Source organism: the organism of the source record quoted next, unplaced genomic scaffold (assembly GCF_019419815.1).
Source record: "Pyrus x bretschneideri cultivar Hongxiangsu unplaced genomic scaffold, Pyrus_bretschneideri_v1 Contig75, whole genome shotgun sequence".
In the NCBI taxonomy this organism is placed as follows: Eukaryota; Viridiplantae; Streptophyta; class Magnoliopsida; order Rosales; family Rosaceae; genus Pyrus; species Pyrus x bretschneideri.
Window position 1 is genome coordinate 735,841 of NW_025999815.1, and position 18,684 is coordinate 754,524.

General features: G+C 36.9%; 1 pseudogene; it reads left to right on the forward strand.

Moving 5' to 3' along the window:
• Window positions 1-8,291: 8,291 nt before the first annotated feature.
• On the forward strand, window positions 8,292-17,701 carry LOC103940536 (annotated as a pseudogene).
• Window positions 17,702-18,684: the final 983 nt, after the last annotated feature.

The window sequence follows — 18,684 nt, forward strand, 5'->3', positions numbered from 1 at the left end:
CCATCTCCATCTTCTCTCTTTTCTGATTCATTAACTCCTGCTAAGTGATTTCTAAGGTTTACTCAAATCAGGATGACAAATTATTATAACTTTCTGGATTGATTTTCCTAATTGTTAATTCTATTGTTGTTAATATGTTTACCTGGAATTATTTTCATTTTAGTATTGGGTGGTAATAGAATTTGATATAGATCTCAAGTAGATTCTACTGAAATATATTGATTAGTTAAAGTCATAATTGTTGGTTCTCCTGAGCAAAACTCATGCCAAAAAACTGGGTTAATGTTGATGGACATGGTATCGCAATGGGTCATCCTTGGGGAGATCATGAAAGTCTGAAGGTGTAATTCATAGGGGGTTTAGAGTATAACCAATTAAGGTGTTTTATTTTTTAGTGGAATTGGAACACAAAATAAAGAGTTAGAAGCAAATAGGTGTTAATTTTCCATAAACTTGGTGTACTCTTAATGGTCTGTCTCGTCTTTGATATCTGAAATTCATTAGTCTTTAATATCAATGTGTATTTACTTACAGTAGTGTGATGGATTGGTGGGAATTTTGACACTGGATTTCTCTTTTCTTTTTCTTTTATGTTTGTTCTTTTTTTGTTTGGTTGCATGAAAAGCAAAATAATGTATATTATGTGTACTATACTTTCAAATGTTGTGTAGAATATATCAATTCACACTTTCAAATGTTATGCAAATAGTTCCAGTAATTAGCATGCATAGGTTTCCAGTAGAGCTCTTCAAAGCCATAAAAGCAACCAAGGCTTCCAACTCTTATTTTGATTATTACTCACTTTCAAATGTTATGCAAATAGTACTAGGTTTTTACCCTTTTCCTCTGTATTGTTGTTCATGCATTCATTTCATGTTATTACAAGTTAGCTATGTTCTTCAAGAAATCTAGTTAACATACCAACAATGAATTAAGCAAATTTTCTATCATTTTAAAGCTAAAATGGAGGTATTATTATAGACTTTATTTAATAAAGCTCGACTGTACTGATCCTTACATTAATAGTCAAAGCTTCGAGTTTTTATCACGTCATTTTTTTCAGAACCTGTTGAGAGTTAGCGGTCAAGAAATTGGTGCTCCAAGGGATGCAGGCAAAGATAAATGTTTCTGGCTGAATGAATGAACTAATTATGGGTATCAGGTTAGGCTGCATTTGAAACCTAAAATATATTTTTAATGTTGATTGTTTCAAGTCCTAGACTAAGTTTCGTTATACGGCCATGTATTATTGCATATGACATTCAATATACTTTCTATTTGATTGAAGTGCTTTGAACTATTGTCTCTATCTTTCTCACTAAGACATGTAATTAGGATGAAGCTAATGATCACCAGTACTGCTACTCTTTATCCGACTAAATAGCAAAAGTGTTAATGTGGGCATTAGTTTTCTATTCTTGACATTTCTTTTACTTTTGCACATTCGACAGAGCTTCCTAGATTGGCAGAGGCCCTCCATGTGGATTGAACGAATTGAAATTTTGAAGAGGCCAATTGATAGTACAAAAGATTGGAAATTTTCATTCCTTGGGATGCTAGCTTTTGGTGAGCATGGCCTTCCTCATGTGCCTGATTATCTTGCCAGTGGTATTTGGTATGTGAGTCAATTGTTAATCTTTTTAGTGATGTTGGCAATGACTTTTGCTTAAGAAGCCGTTGTCAATGACCGGGACTGATCTTATTGCTTCATTGCAGTGTAGGGAACTGACTTTATTGATTTAATTAGCATCCAGGGCCAAATCTTTCTTACAAAAAAAATATGAAATTCTTTATGAAATGGACTACTCTTTTCTGGGGACTTTGATTAACTCTCTAATGAGTTTAGGTGGCTTTACTAGTGTGGATATTCATTACGGACTTTGCCATCAAACTTTCATCTAAAGAAACTCTTGGCGCTCATGATGCCTCGTAGTCGCATCACCCGATTATGGGAGGGATTCAAATAGAACTATGATTTTTTAAAATTTTCCTACATTATTGATGGTTTCAAAAATGTCACTTGTTGCAGGTCTTGGATAAATACTACCTGATGCCATTGGTGTATAATGTATATGATGACAACTAACTTTAAGTAATAGAAGGTCAATAGTTTAGTATTTTTCTCAGTAGAAAGTGCTAAGAGTTGGTGGAAGTTTAAAAAAAAAAAAAAAAAAAAAAAAGCTATTCCAACCATTACACCAGTAACTTGGGAATTGTTCAAGGCAAGATTCAAGAGTAATTTTTCGAGTTCCGAGTTTTAGGCAATGAAGCGTTGTTGAAGGCTGCATTTGCCCCTAAATTTGATAAACATGTGATTGAAGTTGCATCCACACCACAATCGCGACCAAATACCGTAGATTTTTGTTAAGGAAAAATTTAGTAGGCAATGGACTAATATCAATAAAATCAAGACCAATATAATAGTAATTATAAAAACTTTAACAATTTGTAGAATGTTATAACAACAACCATTCGACTATAACAAACATAATATGTTATAACAATGAAATTGCTAGAACATGAAAGTCAAATGAATTGAAATAATCCAACTTATTATGTAGACAGAGGCTTGCATATGGACAATATCCTAAAGACTTCGCCCTTTTTTAATGTTTGAAGTTCCATGGTTGTCAATCTCCTAGAATCTCCCATTCTGAGTGCTTGAACGTTTGTGTGCTTCCCTCATTATGTAAATGAAAGATTTTGTACGTGAAAAATAAATGTAAATTTCTCTGCAACCTTGTGTGGCGTATATATAGATTTATTGGCACACTTTTAGAAAGCACATAACCTTTGGAAATAGTTATGTCTGTTACCAATTCAAATTGAAACATTGAATTCAAAATGAAGGGCCTTATATACATCAATTCATTTTAATTCCAACTGTTGATGCCTATAAATTCAAAAACAGAAAAAACAAATTTCTAATTCGAGTGTCTTCAGCATATTCCGAAAGCCCCAAGAGATATTCCAATCATTCTTAAACTAATGCACAAAAGTTTATAAAGCCTAACATAAACATGTTTTGGTCGATGTGGGATTGTGGTGTTTTATTTGTATTCAAATTCCACCAATTGTTGTTTGGAGGGTTGTTGCTGGTCGGCGGGTATGATTTTGTTGGCTGATTTTCAAGAGAGACTTGGCATATTGTAGGTATCTTAAGTAGACTTTAAACCTTTATTCATATCCAAAAGTTGGATGTGTGTGTTTGTTACGTTTGTAACATTAACTTGAGAGAAGTTTTGTTAAAGGCAATCTCAGATGTCTTGACCAAAAAAAAGGTCGAACAACAACGAAAACAATAGATTCAGAGAGAGTGATTGTGATATTGCTCACATCTAATTGATCAACCTGAAACCAAGTAGTAAACGCATTATTTTCCTTCTCGGGTTGATCACCATAACTCACAATAGTCTTGGTAATAGTAGTTTGAATGTGTTATCAACATATTTCTAAAGACCAAATAAGAAATAGACGCATCTGACTCTCTTAAATAAGATAATTAGTCTTAGAAAGCTTCAGAAAATGAGCAACATTAGTATCATAGAATGAGGGGGAAGCATGAAAGCATCTCGATCACTACTAGCTATAAATTTGTTACTTTAGCATGAAAATGACTCAAAAGCTCGTATAGCTTGCTTTCTTTCCATTTTTAATAGCTACCGGTCGTGTGTCCTGGACCTCGGTGGAACGCGTAATACTTCATGTGGTCCACCTTTGAGGTATCTCCATTCGAAGGTGGTGGTAGCTTGAACCATAGTTTTTTTCTTAAGGACGCGAATGATTTGGTTGATCACGATTGAGAACTCTGTGAATGTCTTGGGTGTCGAGCCTTCTTTCGCTGGGGAATGGTCTATGCGTTTGTTTCCTGGCTTGTTCTTGTTGTCGGACTACTTCTCATCTGCCTTTTTTTGGACTGCCATCAAGTCATTTTGAGGTTGCTCAGGTACTGTCTGAGTCGTTTAGCTTCATCCCAGAGTGAGTGCTTCTTAGTCATAGCAAAAAAAGTTTACCAAGGTCAAGTTTGCTCTCATGATCAATTCTCCAAACATAGGGTGGTCTGTTGGGAGTACATTCCTGAATGCTACGTTAGTTATAACATTGTCACATTCAACGATCTTAGCTTTATCTGTCTTAAACCATTTCACATAGTTGCCGGACCGTTTCCTTCAGGTCTTTCTTGATGTTGAACAAGAGGTCAGACTTATTCTTGATTGAATGATAAGATGGATATTCCTTGGTGAAAATCAAAGAAAGTTCATTGAAGTTTCAGATTAACCATGACGACAAAGTGTAAAACCAGTCTTGTGCAATGCCTTGTAGGGTTATGGTAAAAATCTTGCACATAAGAGCATCTTATTAGAGGATCATGACGTTGCGGTAGTGCTTCAAGTGTCCTCAAATCTTCATTTCCCTTTAAGATGGTGAAATGCAGTATGTTGAACTTGGGAGATGGGTTTGTCCGCTCGATCTTGTATGTGAATTTAACATGCTCATCTTGCCTACGTCTCTCATGAGCACTTTATCAGTGGTATCTATGTGCGAGAAATCGCAATCGTTAGGCTAAGAGCCTTTCTACTTCTTCCTAGATTACCTTTATTAAGGTAGCGGTGCCTTTAGCTACCCTTGATGGTGACCTGCAAATTTGTGCTGCTCTTCCCTATATCTTGCTTGTATATGCCGCGATTGCAGTGCAAGTCATTCGTCTCTACTTAGTGAGCGAGCTATTCTCGGTTGCATTTGGTATGGGCTGCCAATTGACTTAAGCCGGATCGTACTTGTGTTTCTTCTTGTCCTCTATGCTGCTTACTTCAGTGCGAGGTAGAAGAAACTCATTATGGGCCAAGTGACAAGTGAACACTTCGCCATAAATTGGGTCTGGAATGCTTATTGGAGTGCGAGCCCAACGTTTAATGCACACTTGCCCTTGGGCTAAGTCGGGAGTGAACATTTCTTTTCGCGCTAAGGCGAGAGAAAACGTTATCTTGAGGGTCGAGACAAGAGTGCACACTGCCAGAATACTCGGTTCGTGGCTAGTTGAATAGTTGCTTACCAGGACGTCGCTCGAATGAAATATCATCATCTGCCTTCGTTTTGCTACGGGACAGCTCATTAAGAGTGTGTTGCGTCTCCATGTACTCCAAGAGTTGAGTCATTAAAGCCCTCGCTATATATGGCCTACTAGGATAGGTATGGATTGTCATTCAAGGTGAAAGCTCAATTGGTAGGCATCTCCATAAGTCATGGAAATGTAATGGACAATGGTGCAAAATTCAAGCATAGATGGTCAAACCTGCAGAAAAACGAGGTGAAAATACCCCTAGTTTAGTCACCAGTCCAATAAGTCAGTTGGTTCGATCTGAGTCTGAGTTGATACAGAGGTACGGCTAAACCGATTATTAACAAGTCTAAGGTTTGGAGCAGGCCACTAGGTCTGTGTTGGTTGCATGCATGCATGCTAGGCTTGAGAAGCTTGGGCTTGCCTTTAGGTCTGTGTTGTGGCGAGGACATGGGCTCACCTCTAGGCTTCTGCTACTTCTGCAGCTCTTTGGGCCTGAGAGGCTCGATGCATAAGCTTGCAATGCTTATGTTGTTGTTGTGCCCTCTTGCGCTTGGGCCTCGACCTGGGCTGTTACTGATGCAACAATCCTTGTCGTTTACTAGGCTTGGGTTGCAACGAAGGGTCTCCTCCAGCTGTGTTTTGAGTCACGTAAAGTGACAACGTAGGGTCACGTTGCAGTCTCTATCACTTGGTTCATATTCTTGAATGTAAGGCATTCCGTTTGTCTATTTTTTTCAAAATTTCTTACCGTTGTACCCCTTTACCAAGGATTGATCAAAGATCTTTAAAAAGTTCAGTGACTAAGAGTGTAAGAGAAAATCCCAAAAGGAATTGCAAGAGCCTTTTTCGAGAATTAAATCAGGCTCTTAATGAAAGCACCAATTTGTAGTAGCAAAATAAGTCATCTCTGGTTTCAACGAATTTGTACATACAAAACAAATAAACATCTTTCAAAAAGACCAAAGCCACACGCTCAAGGAATGGGGTGTGGGGTTTGGCCAATGGATGTCTGATGCTTAAGTAAGTTTTTTTTTTTATTTATTTAAATAAAGATTTTTGGGGCTTAATTGCATATAAAAAGTTTACCAGAATTTGGTGGAGAATAACATATTTATAAAGAATAGGGTTGGCCATGTGTAGGGTTTGTCCTAACATGTGTCACCATTAGATTGGCCAAGGTGTGTCATCCTTAAGGAATGAATTATTCCAAAGATATTATTTAATTAAATAATATCTTGGAATTATCTTTTAACATTCTTGATTAGATATGATTGTGATTCCTTACTTGATGAAGTTTGTGTTTAATTACAAAAGCATTATCTTTAATTAGAAAAGCAAATACCTTTGATTTTTCGCCTTGCCATGAACAGGAGAGCTTGATTAGGTTGTGGTTTGTTGCTCAGGTCTCCAGAGTGTTGAACTGCATGTAGATTAAATGTGAGCCCGACTAATTTAATAAGAGCATTCTTATCTTTTGTTGGTAAAAGTTCACGTGTCAACTTCAGAATTTTTTAGATTATTTTTTGGTTGTTTTCATTTTTTTTTAATCAATCTCTCAATTGTCATTGTGTGTTACTAAAAAAAATTGTAATATCGTTACAAATAAAAATAAATAAGGTTAATTGCATATTCACCCACTTTTAGATTTTTTTCTTCTTTACACTTTGGCCCTTTAACATTTGAAACTATGATTAACAAGTACAAAAGGTAGGCTCCATTAAAAAGTGATAAAATGGAACATAAGTGCTCCTCTTAGAAAGTTAGGAACCCATCTACTTTGACGAAAATGTCTCTAATCTACTAACACATGATCACTCACGTCTAAGTCTAGGAATCTAGTGTGAAAAATCATAACCCTTCTCCTAACATCTTCTTTCTCATTAAAACACAAAACTGCTAGCCGTCTCTGTTTCTCCTCTCTTTATAGGCTAAATTGTGATACTTGATATCAGTTCGAGAAGTTATTTGCTGACATCGTCGCTCTAAGGGCCGTTCAAATCAAAAAATGGGTTGAACTTTTATTACACTTCTTACTAGTTTTGTCAATTTTCACAGCTAGCATTACCATTGTCTTTGTTTGACTTATTTTTAAAAGTTGAAGACCAAATCAGAAAAAAATATTTGAAGACCAAATTGAAACAACAACTAAAGTTGAGGGGCAATTGTATAAATAAGCCAGAATAAATAATCAAGGAGCAAATTCCCTTTTTATTCTGAGAAGACTTTTTAGCTAAAATGACCCCTGAGATTTGAATAACACATCACTTTGGTTCCTAAAATTGAAAATCAATAGAAATGGTCCCTGAGATTATCCATCATCCATTATTTTGGTCATTCTGTTAAGTGTCCTGGAGTTCTCGGCCGGAAGTTTGGGTAATTTTCAAAGCTTCGTAACTCAATCGTTTCTTAACCAAATTCGACACATAATATATCAAAATGAAGATAGAAAAGTGTAGAACAAGATTATACTTATTTAGAAGCCCAATGGTTGCCGCAGATGGCCAAAAAATAGCCTAAAAGGTGACTGGTCCGAGGGAAAACTAGAAAACTCGCCGGAAACTGGGTAAATTTTAAACGTTCATAACTTCTTCAATATTCAACGAAATCGAGTGATTCAAAAACAAAAATCATACTTCTCATCGAGACGAAGAGAATGATACCCTAATTCATAGTGATTTGGCCAGAAAATGGCTCAAAACTGGCTAATTCGAAACCAAGACAGCCACTTTTGAGTCATTTTCTGGCCGTCGAAAAAGGTATCATTCTCTTCATCTCATCGAGAAGTATGATTTTTGTTTTTGATTCACTCAATTTCGTTAAGTATTGAAGAAGTTATGAATGTTTAAAATTTACCCAGTTTCCGATGAGTTTTCCAATTTTTCAGCAAACCAGTCACTTTTCAGGCTATTTTCCGGCCAACTCCGGTAACCATTGGGCTTCCAAATAGGTATAATCTTCTTTTACACTTTCCTATCTTCATTTTGATATATTATGTATTAAATTTGGTTAAGAAACGATTAAGTTACGAAGCTTTGAAAATTACCCGAACTTTCAGCCAAGAGTTTCGGAACACTTAACAGAGTTTTAAGCGGAAAGCCCAAAACAATGGATTTTAGACAATCTTAGGCACTATTTCTATTAATTTTCAATCTCAATAATTAAAATGATGTTTTATGCAAATCTCAATAATTATTTTAACTAAAAACCTTCTGAAAATAAACCCAAATGTTGACTGAGGGGACAATTTCTCTCTCTCCAGTTTTCTCCCGAATTTCTCTCCCTCTCCAGAGGAGGCTATAGCTCGCTCTTCCGGGGAGCGCGGTGGCCATTTCATGTCACGCCATTCGGCTTCTCCAGCGAGACGACGACGGCGATGCCCACCGCAGCCTCAGCCTCAGTCTCCGCCTCCGCCTCTTCAACAAGTGGGGCCCACTCGGACCTCCTGACCCGGCTGACCTCACCCGACTCCGACGTCCAGCTCAAGTCTCTCAGAGAGCTCAAGAACCGCATCATCGGCAACCGCACCAAGAAGCTCTCCTTCATCAAGCTCGGCCTGGTCCCACCCGTCGCTGCCATCCTCGCCGCTAGAGCCCAAGCCCAGCCCCAGGCTCATCACGACAACAATCTCCTTGTTCAGTCGGCCGCCGCCATCGGAAGCTTCGCTTGCGGCTTCGATGCCGGCGTGTTGGCCATTCTCGACGCCGGCGTGTTTCCTAACCTCCTCTTGCTTCTATCGCATCCTGATGCTAAGGTACAATTGCTTTCGTTTGTTGAATTTTACTTTTGGGAACAAATGTTTGATCGAATATGTCAAATTAATCGAATTATTGCTCGGTTTTCTGCTAGTTTTAGCTGGATGAGAACGTTTATTTGATTTTGGTTGCGGAGAAAATGCGGAAAAGAAAATGAATTGTTGCTTCAGATTATAAGAAATGTGATGTGAATTACTCATTTTAAAAGATGGGAGATCGATACGGACCAAAAAGAAGATAGGAACTTGATGCGTTTCTGCTACTACTGGATGTGATCTCAATTGCCTTTTTGTTGTATTACTTGCTCAAGTCTGTCTTTTGTGCAAAAGGTCGGTTTCGCCTGTGAAGTTTATAATTTAGGCCAAAATAAAAATTACAAGAAACGCAGGTATGAAAAATGGGGAACTTGGTTTACCAAAACTAGAATTGTGGTTAAGCTAAGGGGGAGTGATTTTGGCACACCCATTTTCTCCTAATGCACACTCATGTTTTTTTATTGTCCCTTGATTCTTCTTTAATTTGTTCAGTCCGGAGGCCAGAAATAAGCATGGGTTGCGGGGGGAGAAAATGGGTGTGCGGAAATCACTTCCTTTAAACTAACTGCATTTTATCTTCAAACTATGTTTAGTAGTTTATAAGCTATTGAGTGATCAAAGATTTTCGGCTTGTGGAGAATTATCTTCACTATGATGGAAGTTCACTATACAATCAAAGACATACCATTTTTATTCGGTGCCACAGTTAAGTTGTGCTACACCAAACATCAATGCAACATGCTTTGCCCGTGTTAAATGTAGCTAGGTTATGCCTATGGGTTATGGGTCATGCGTCTATGCCATGGCTAGGTTATTCAGGATTCCAGTTTGAATCGATGGACTATTTGTAGGAATTTATCTTAGGATCTTATGTTGCTTTCATTTGCAAGATTAACCAAATATGGGAAGTAAGAAACCTGGAATTTGTTTTTGAAACCTTTCAAAACTTCAGATCAAGCTTTGCTCCAACCGGGGAAGAGTATCGGGTCTACTTGCTAATAAGTGCCAATTTGCCATTTTCCAGATTTGGCATTTTTGAGATATGTGTAGCAAATGTGTGAAAGTGGAAGTTGACAAGTTTGTATGGATTTGAAGTTTATGTCTCATAGGCCTGGGATTAAATCAGTTTTTGAATTGACTCTTTAGTGTAAGAGATACAGGTCTTTATTCCGGGTTTAATCTAATGCACAAATATTTAAACTATTCTGTTGAACCTAAATGTGATTGAAGTTGTAAACATCTTAGTTGTCCTTTCTTGGGTTTTAAGTCAGGTGTTTTAGTTTATAGAAATAATTTTTTAAATGTTTTTCATATTTGAAAGTTCTAGCTTAATTAGGTCTTTTAGTGAATGCTTTTTGTGTTGGAAAGTTCTGGTCCCGATACGGTTTTATAATTAATCACTTCTATATTTGAAGGTTTTAGTCCTGATAGGAAATCTTTGTTTATACTCCATAAAAATGTACTCAAAAAATTCAGGTTTTTAAAAGTGGAATAAATGATTGTGTGTATTCATGTATTTGATATACCACGTCAGTAATGGTGTATTGGATCCACATTTATTCTGGCAAGGGGCGTGTAGCTGTTGTGCTTAAGACCATTCACCCATATTTTAATACATGCAGAATCATTAATATCTCCTAAATCCAAAACCCACCTAATTGATACTAGGATTTTTTAGTTATACAAGAACTACAAGCGATTTTCACTAACCTGTGCTATGTCAACCACTGCTATAAGAACTTGATATATTCCATTTGCTACCAGATTGTAAGCATATGCCCAAAGGATGATCTCAAGGGCCTTTGTTTTATTAAGAAAACTTGGCAAAAGCAACTAAAGAGCTTTGAGTGACCATAGCGAACTGAATAAAAAAACCTTCTTTTCATTTTTTTTTTCTATAGCAAAGGACATTTGTTTATAAATTCATAAAGCTCCAAAAAGGTATTTATAATGAAATGGTATTAGTGATATAAAAAAAAAAAATGGGTATGGGTTTATATTTCTCTATGTAAGACAGAAAAAGAAGCCATAATTGTAAATGATCAGGATTATAGAAGTGACACCCATATGAAAAATCCTATATATCTTGATGATATAAACAATTCTCCTGATTTGGCAGTTTTGATTTGAAGTTGGATCAAAACATTGGTAATAGAGAGAATTGTGGAATCCACAATCTAGAATTATAGTTTATCCATGTCAAGGTGTCATTGCTGTGTTTTTTGAATGCCTGATGCTCAATAAAGTTCACAAATAATAATGTGTATAACTCTACAAATTATGAAAGATAGAGCCACTAGACTGACACCACCAGACATTCCATTTTCAAATTGTCTGCTGTTTATGAATCTCTCTGTATTCCCCTATCTCACATCTTTTCCCTATGAATAATTCTCTCTAACCTAGTGGGGTGGGGCATTGGAGTGGATATGAGAGAAGGAAATCTTGTCCTTCCCTTCTTTACTGAATTAATGTATATGGACCATATTGACATTGTTCATCTATTCTGTTTCAGTTAGTTAATGTGTCACTAAGTACTCTGATTTTACTCTAATTGCAGAATTGGCCCTTGTTTCTAATATGCCCTGCTTCCATGCGTACCTTTTCTTCCAAGGTCATTTTAAATGCCATTCGATGGTTTAATTTTTATTGTAGGTTGTCGATGCTGGTGCACGTTCCTTAAGAATGATTTATCAGTCAAAACTGGCTCCAAAGTGTGATTTCCTTCAAGAGAAAAACATGGAGTTTCTTCTTTCGTTATTGCATAGTGAGAATGAAAATGTTACTGGACTTGGTGCAAGTATAATCATACATTCTTGTGAGAATACCGCTGAACAGAAGGCACTGTGTCATGCTGGGGTTGTTAAGAAGCTAATTAGCCTTCTTGAAGGTTCTCTAAGTCAGAGAGATAATAGTTTAGAGTCTCTAGCCACAATTATGAAAAACAATGTTGAAGCTGTTTTAGAGTTTGTGGGATCTGAAAATGGAAGAGCTTTGAGTTCTGTAATTGAATTGACAAAGGATAGGTATACCCGTACCATTATTGGCCTCTATGTGCTTGATTGTTATAAGGAACTCCTCTTGTTTCTATTTGCAAGATATAGGCATCAAAACCAAGTTGGTGCATCTCTTGCTTGAACTTCATGATGATCCTGGTCAAGTTGGAGATGAAGCTCCCTCTGCATTTTCTAGTTTAATTTCAGAAAAACTGGATCTACAGAAACTAGCATTTGAGGCAAATGCTATTGATAAACTTTACAACCACTTGCAAAAGAGTCCGTTGCATCCCAAACGCTTGGAAGGAATATTGCTGGCACTGGCTGATCTATGCTCAAAGTTGGAGAGCTGCAGGTCTAGATTTCTGTTGTTGCAGGTCTGTTGCTTCATATAATACATTAACTTGTGCCTGGGTTAGCTATTACGGTTTTGCTAAGAATGCTAATTTTTTCCATCATTGTTTGTTTTCCCATATTTTCTCTCATATGCCCACATCTCCTTCATAAAAATAAAAATAAAAACTTAAAACCAAAAATAGAAGTTGTAAAAAAATCCCCTTTTCCCCAATTACAGTGGTTTCTGTGAGCAAATCATCATGACCTCATTTCTCTTCCTTGTCTTATGTCTTACTAAGCTGTAGAACTGATTGTTTGTTGAAAATCCAGCCAGTTTGTAACTTCTGATATTTTTCCTCAATATAGGCGTTGAAATTGGTATCTGATGCCCTAACTCATGATAGTTCTGAAGTACGTACGGCAGCTTGCATTTGTTTAAGATGTGTCTCTCGGTCAATCAAGGTTTGCAATGTGTTCTAGGTCACTAATATTTAAAATTTTATTACACGCATAGGTGTTTCTGAGAAATTGTCATTCAGAATTTTTGTGCAGGTAATTTTATGAATGAAATGATTGTCCCTCCCTTGGTTCAGCTATCGGATGACCCTTCTACGTCTGTCCAGGTATATCCTTTGCTTATCACTAATAAACCCGTTTCTATGTCAGATGAGTCTAGTCCCGTATTATTCCCAAGAATTTACGTTTGATTGAAATACAGATATGCATTATGCAGTTGCATCAATGCAAATGGTTTCTAAAATTACCTTATGACTTCTCTTCGTTTCAGGTTGCAGCTCTCAGCGTGATTGGCAACATAGTTGTTGATTTTAGGGTAAAGTACAAAAAACTACCTCAACTATTGAGGTCACGACAGTTTCATACCTCATCTTTTAAAATTGACAATGTCATACCGCATCTTACGAATTTGTGACAATGTCATACTTCAGTCAATTTTTCTGTTAATTTTTTTGTTAAGTGCTCACGTGGCTTGATTCGGGACATACTTTCTATTAAAAAATTATTAAAAACTAAAAAACAATTATTTAATATTTTTTAAATATTAAAATAATAATAAAAAGCAGAGAAAAAAAAAAAAAAAAAAAAAACCATCAGTTCGTCCCTCCCCTCCCTTTCTCTTCTCCCCATCTTCATTTTCTTCCCCCCACCTGCAAACCCAAAAAAATAAAAATAATAAAAAAAATTTGAAAACCCAGCAACCCCCCTGCGGAAGAACAAGAAGGAGAAGGAGGAGGAGGAGGAGGAAGAAGAAGAAGAGGAAAAAAAGGAGGAAGGAAAAAAAAAAAAAAATTCCCCCCTGTCGGCGCGGAAGAAGAAGAAGGGAGAAAGAGAAGGAGGAAGAAGAAGAGGAAGAAAAAATAAAAAAAAATTTGAAAACCCATCAACACCCCCCTCCGGAAGAAGAAGAAGGAGAAGGAGGAAGAAGAGGAAAAAATGGAGGAAGGAAAATTTTTTTTTTTTTTTTTTTTTTTTTTTTTTTGAAAACCCATCAAACCCCAAATCCACCACTTTCATCCATTCTCTACATCCTCTTTCACACCCATCCTCCACCTTCTCTGCTCACCCATCTTCCCGTCGACAGGATCTGGGTTTTTTTTTTTTTTTTTCTGGGTTACAGGAGGGAGAAGAGTGTGGGTGTGGGGAAATTGGGTGTGGGGGGAAGACAAATTGGATTTTTTGTTTTTTTTTTGTTGGGATTTGCAGGTGGGGGAAGAAGATGAAGATGGGGAGAGGAGAGAGGAGGGAGGAGGGGGGAGGGGAGGGACGAAATGAGGGTTTTTTTTTCTTCTGCTTTTTATTATTATTTTAATATTTAAAAAATATTAAATAATTGTTTTTTAGTTTTTAATAATTTTTTAATAGAAAGTAGGTTCCAAATCAAGCCACGTTAGCACTTAACAGAAAAACTAACAGAAAAATTGACTGAGGTATGATATTGTCACAAATTCGTAAGATGCAGTATGACATTGTCAATTTTAAAATATGAGGTATGAAACTGTCGTGACCCCAATAGTTGAGGTAGTTTTTTGTACTTTACCTTTTTTTTAAAAAAAATTTTACTTTTATTTATTATTTTAATATTTAAAAAATATTAAATATTTTTTTTAGTTTTTAATAATATTTTATTAATTTTTTAATAGAAAGTGGTCCCCGTCTCTTGCCACGTCAACATTTAACAGACAAAATTGACGGAGGTATGACATTGTCACAAATTCGTACGATGCGGTATGACATTGTCAATTTTAAAAGATGAGGTATGAAACTGTCGTGATCCCAATAGTTGAGGTAGTTTTTTGTACTTTACCCTTGATTTTACCATGCATAAGTCATTATTTGTACAGTGTGGAGGCATGAAACAGCTTGTTCAGTTATCAAGATCAATGGATTCAACTGTGAGGTTAAATGCTTTATGGGCATTAAGGAACCTGATGTTCCTTGCTGACAATGCCTGTAAACAAGAGATCTTCATGGAGTTTACGGCTTCTTCATTAGCAAGTGTCATCTGTGGTAATGTGATGATTTGTCGGTGGCAGTTTAGAATTTTTCCTTTAATAATTTTTCTTTATATGTTAGCTTAAAATTAAATGTATTTGCACCTTGCAGACCCCGAACCTTTTGTCCAACAGCAGGCTCGTGCACTTATTCGGAATCTTGTTGATGGATGTGTGAAGTCCATTGATCTTTTCTTTGCTGAAAATGGCATGATATTAGATGCTGTTGGGAGGCAGTTGCAGAATGTTTCAAAAGATGAAATTTGGATACAGGTTAGATGTCTTTCTTTGGATTGATGACATTAAGTAGCCATGTTATAGGTACCTTGGTGACATGCAGTCTAAATTCTGATACTTCATTCCTTATTGCCATTTTGTTTATAATGTGCATAACTGTAAATTTCTGAAATATGCGTTTGGTTTATCAGTCTAATAATGTTGTGAATTCATGCCAGTTCTAAATTCAGATATTTCATCCCTAGATTGCAAGTTTATTCTGCATAACTGGAAATTTCTTCAAACGTGCATTTGGTGTATCAGTATATTATGCAAAAACTGAACTTACTTATCCCATAGTATTATTGATTGGTTTGTTTAACCGAGGATAATTTGGAATACCATGTTGTTGTTGAAGGTTTATTCATAAAAGATGTTTTCTAGTTCCGGGTCTTGCGTGGGCCATTGAGTTGCTTTCCTTGAGTCAGAAAGCAAGCCTTAGTTAACGTGAAATCATCTCCATCTTTAATATTGACTCTAACTGTGCAAAAGATTTTATGCTTATAAGTCAAGTACCCAGTTTAGAAGTGAATCCTGTGATGGCCTAATGGGGTTATTAGAATACCAGTGTTTACCTTCTCTTGATTAAAGTAATTGTTGGCTACACCACATTTGCCAAAGGGAAGAAGAAAGAATAGTTTAAATAAGATTACTCGATTCTAACTAAAATAACTAAAATCGAGGTCTTTTGTGATAAAACCTCACACCTGACGGATTGGGCAGGTGGTAATTACCAAATTGGGGACAGTATCGGTGTTGTTGGAAGTGGGGCCCTCGACTCGTCTCTCTGAAAATTTTACATGGTATCAGAGCCAAGGGGTGGGCCCGTACTGTCACGTGATTGGCTGGGTCCTCTTTGGCCTTGCGCAGTGATGGGTGGGTCCCCCTTGGCCCCAAGTGTTGGGTGAGTCCTGACTTGGCTCCATGTGGTTGCCTATGTGTGGATGTCCCACATGTAGGAGCGTGTTGGCTATCCCACATCTGCCAGAGGGAAAAAGAAAGAAGGGTTTAAATAAGATTACCCACTCGAACTAAAATCGAGGCCTTTTGATATAAAACCCCACACTTGACGGATTGGGCAGGTGGTAATTACCAAGTTAGGGGCAGTGTCGGTGTTGTTGGAAGTGGGGCCCTCAGCCCGTCTCTCTGAAAATTCTACAGTAACAAGATCTAAATATGCAGAAGAAAGTAGTAGGCGTTGAAGCTTTTGACTCCTTTCTTTATAGTTGATCTTGTTGTTTCTATTATATTATTTTACTTTATAATAGGGTTTTAAGTCGTTTTCATATAGGGAATGTATGTGCTTAGCAATGTTGCAAGTGGGAATGAATTTCAGAAGGAAGCAGTTATGCATCAACTCATTCCACAAGCTGACAGCGGGACACAATATTTTATTCTCGAGTTTTTGCAGAGTAATGAAAACCAATTACGTACAGCTTCTGTCTGGGCCATTGTGAATCTTACTTTTCCATCAAGTCCTGGTGCTTTAAGTCGGCTTGTAAAACTACACAATGCTGGCGTAGTTTCTCAAGTAAAGAGCATGGTCAATGATCCTTGCCTAGATGTGAAGGTTGTTAAGATATCTCAAATTTGTTATTTATCCATCTTATTTAATAATCAGTTGAATCTTATCTCATTCATTGTGGCACAGCTTCGAGTAAGAACAGCGCTTGGGCAATTTACAACCTTTGGTGATTGCTCAACATGATTTTCCTACCCTCAAACCACTGGCAAAGAACAAGAGTAAGTAATGATGAAGTTGCACTAGTTTTGACCTCATTGTACATTCAGCGTCCGTTGTGGCTTGCAACCACATGGTAAGCTTCAAACAATGACTTCATTTTTGGTTGATAGTAAGCATTAACCAATTTACCATAACTCTGAAAATGAGAAATTTTAGTATGATTGTTGTTTTAATTCAAAACTATTCCTATATAAAGTGAAAGTGAGGTTAATTGTACGGGAAAAATAATAGAATAGTAGTGGTATTCCAGCAAAACTTCTCTTCCTAACTTTGGCCTCCCCATTCTGCCCCTTAAGCCGAAAAAGAAACTCATATATATCAAAACCAGCTGGAGCACTCCAGCTCCGCCAACTCGACCTCACAGTGCAGCAAGTGTGGGAGAGGGCATCTGGGTTAAAGACATCTGGGGGGTTCGGCGCCTATAACAATTTGGTCCTTATAATATTTAGGAAAAACCACTCTTAAAGTTACAAATTGCTACGCTTTTGACCCCTCCTCCGTCTGTCAAACTATCATCTCGTTTAGTGTTTTTTTTTTTCTCATGGCACTAAGTAGACTCATTTTTTATCTCACTTGCACTCCTGATTGTTGCCATGGCCATTTTTTTTCTCACCAAATGTGACCTCGAGAAAAGCTTATGACGACATGGAGTTTGTAATTAGCCAAGTTTGTGCTTACATCATTATTTTTTCGTCATAGGTGCAACACATTACTATCTTTCCAGTCAGTGGTCCGGAAGCTATATGATTTTAAGGGTACTGACCAGGTTGCCTATTCCATTTTTGTTTCCTTATTTTTGTTTCTTTTGAACCCCTTTTAATACCTTGTATCATATGATCAATGCAGTTGTAGTTATGTAAACTTAGTGCACCGTCTGACTCACATCACATTGCGTGTACAATGCCGTGGTATCATGTCAGATTTGTAAACATGTATACATCGGCAATCTTTTATTTCCAAATGTATGAAGTGACCAGAATAATTGTGGCATGTTGTTGCATCAAAGGCCTCGTGGAAGCTTTGTGTTGAGGAGTATCGGGCAAAGGATGCTCCGATGCCACTGTGATTGAGGCAGGGCTGATTGTGTTGTACAAGATTTACTTTGGCTGCTTCCGAATTGAGAAAGCCCTATGGGAACTAGTACTGAAATCGCCTGATTCATTTCGCCACCATTTGTGAAAACCAAAATCCGATATTGTTGACTGCCGGAAAACAGGAATGTCTTGCAAATAAATGAGGATTTGGGTGAGCTCGTATACGACCAAATGATGCATTTTCTACATCGGTTAAGATTTCAAGTTTGTGCGTTTCGATATAAACAGTATTTTTCTTTCCCATGCGGACATCCTCTCTCTTTCTTTGTACGCATTTTCAACTATATTATTTGGATTTGAATTAGAGGATTTTAAATTTCTTCTCGAAATTGTTCATCTAAATATTTGAATTAGTGTTGATGGTTGTTAAAATGCTTTTATTTGTTCATATGTTCTTCTTGGAGGTGGTCGCAGATCGGCGATAGCCGCGCAGCTGATGTGACCGAGTCTGCAGTCTTTCAAATCTAGGGGTTTTTATTGTTGTGTGCTTACTCTTTTTGGGCTTTTCTGTTGTACTTATTTTTGAGTTAGGCTTGTATTTGAATTACCTCTGAGCTTTGTATTTCATATATTAATTTTTTTAATTAATGAAAGTTATCTAAAGAGGGTGTAGTCAAATTAGGATTTAATACACTTTAAAATCTGAAGGTAGTCAATTAGGATTTTAAATGAGGATTTTAAAATCTTTGGTGACCGTAATAAGGTCTTTGGTTTTTAATCGATAAGGTTTGGAAAACCAGTTAAAATTACTTTTAGTATGGCATGTCAAATCTTTGCTTAGAAAATTGGATCCCCCTCCCTCCATATGCTCGGTTTCGAAGATGTGCGATCTGTTCGAACGGGCATGGCGCACAAAGCCCTCAGAGAAACCATTCCCTT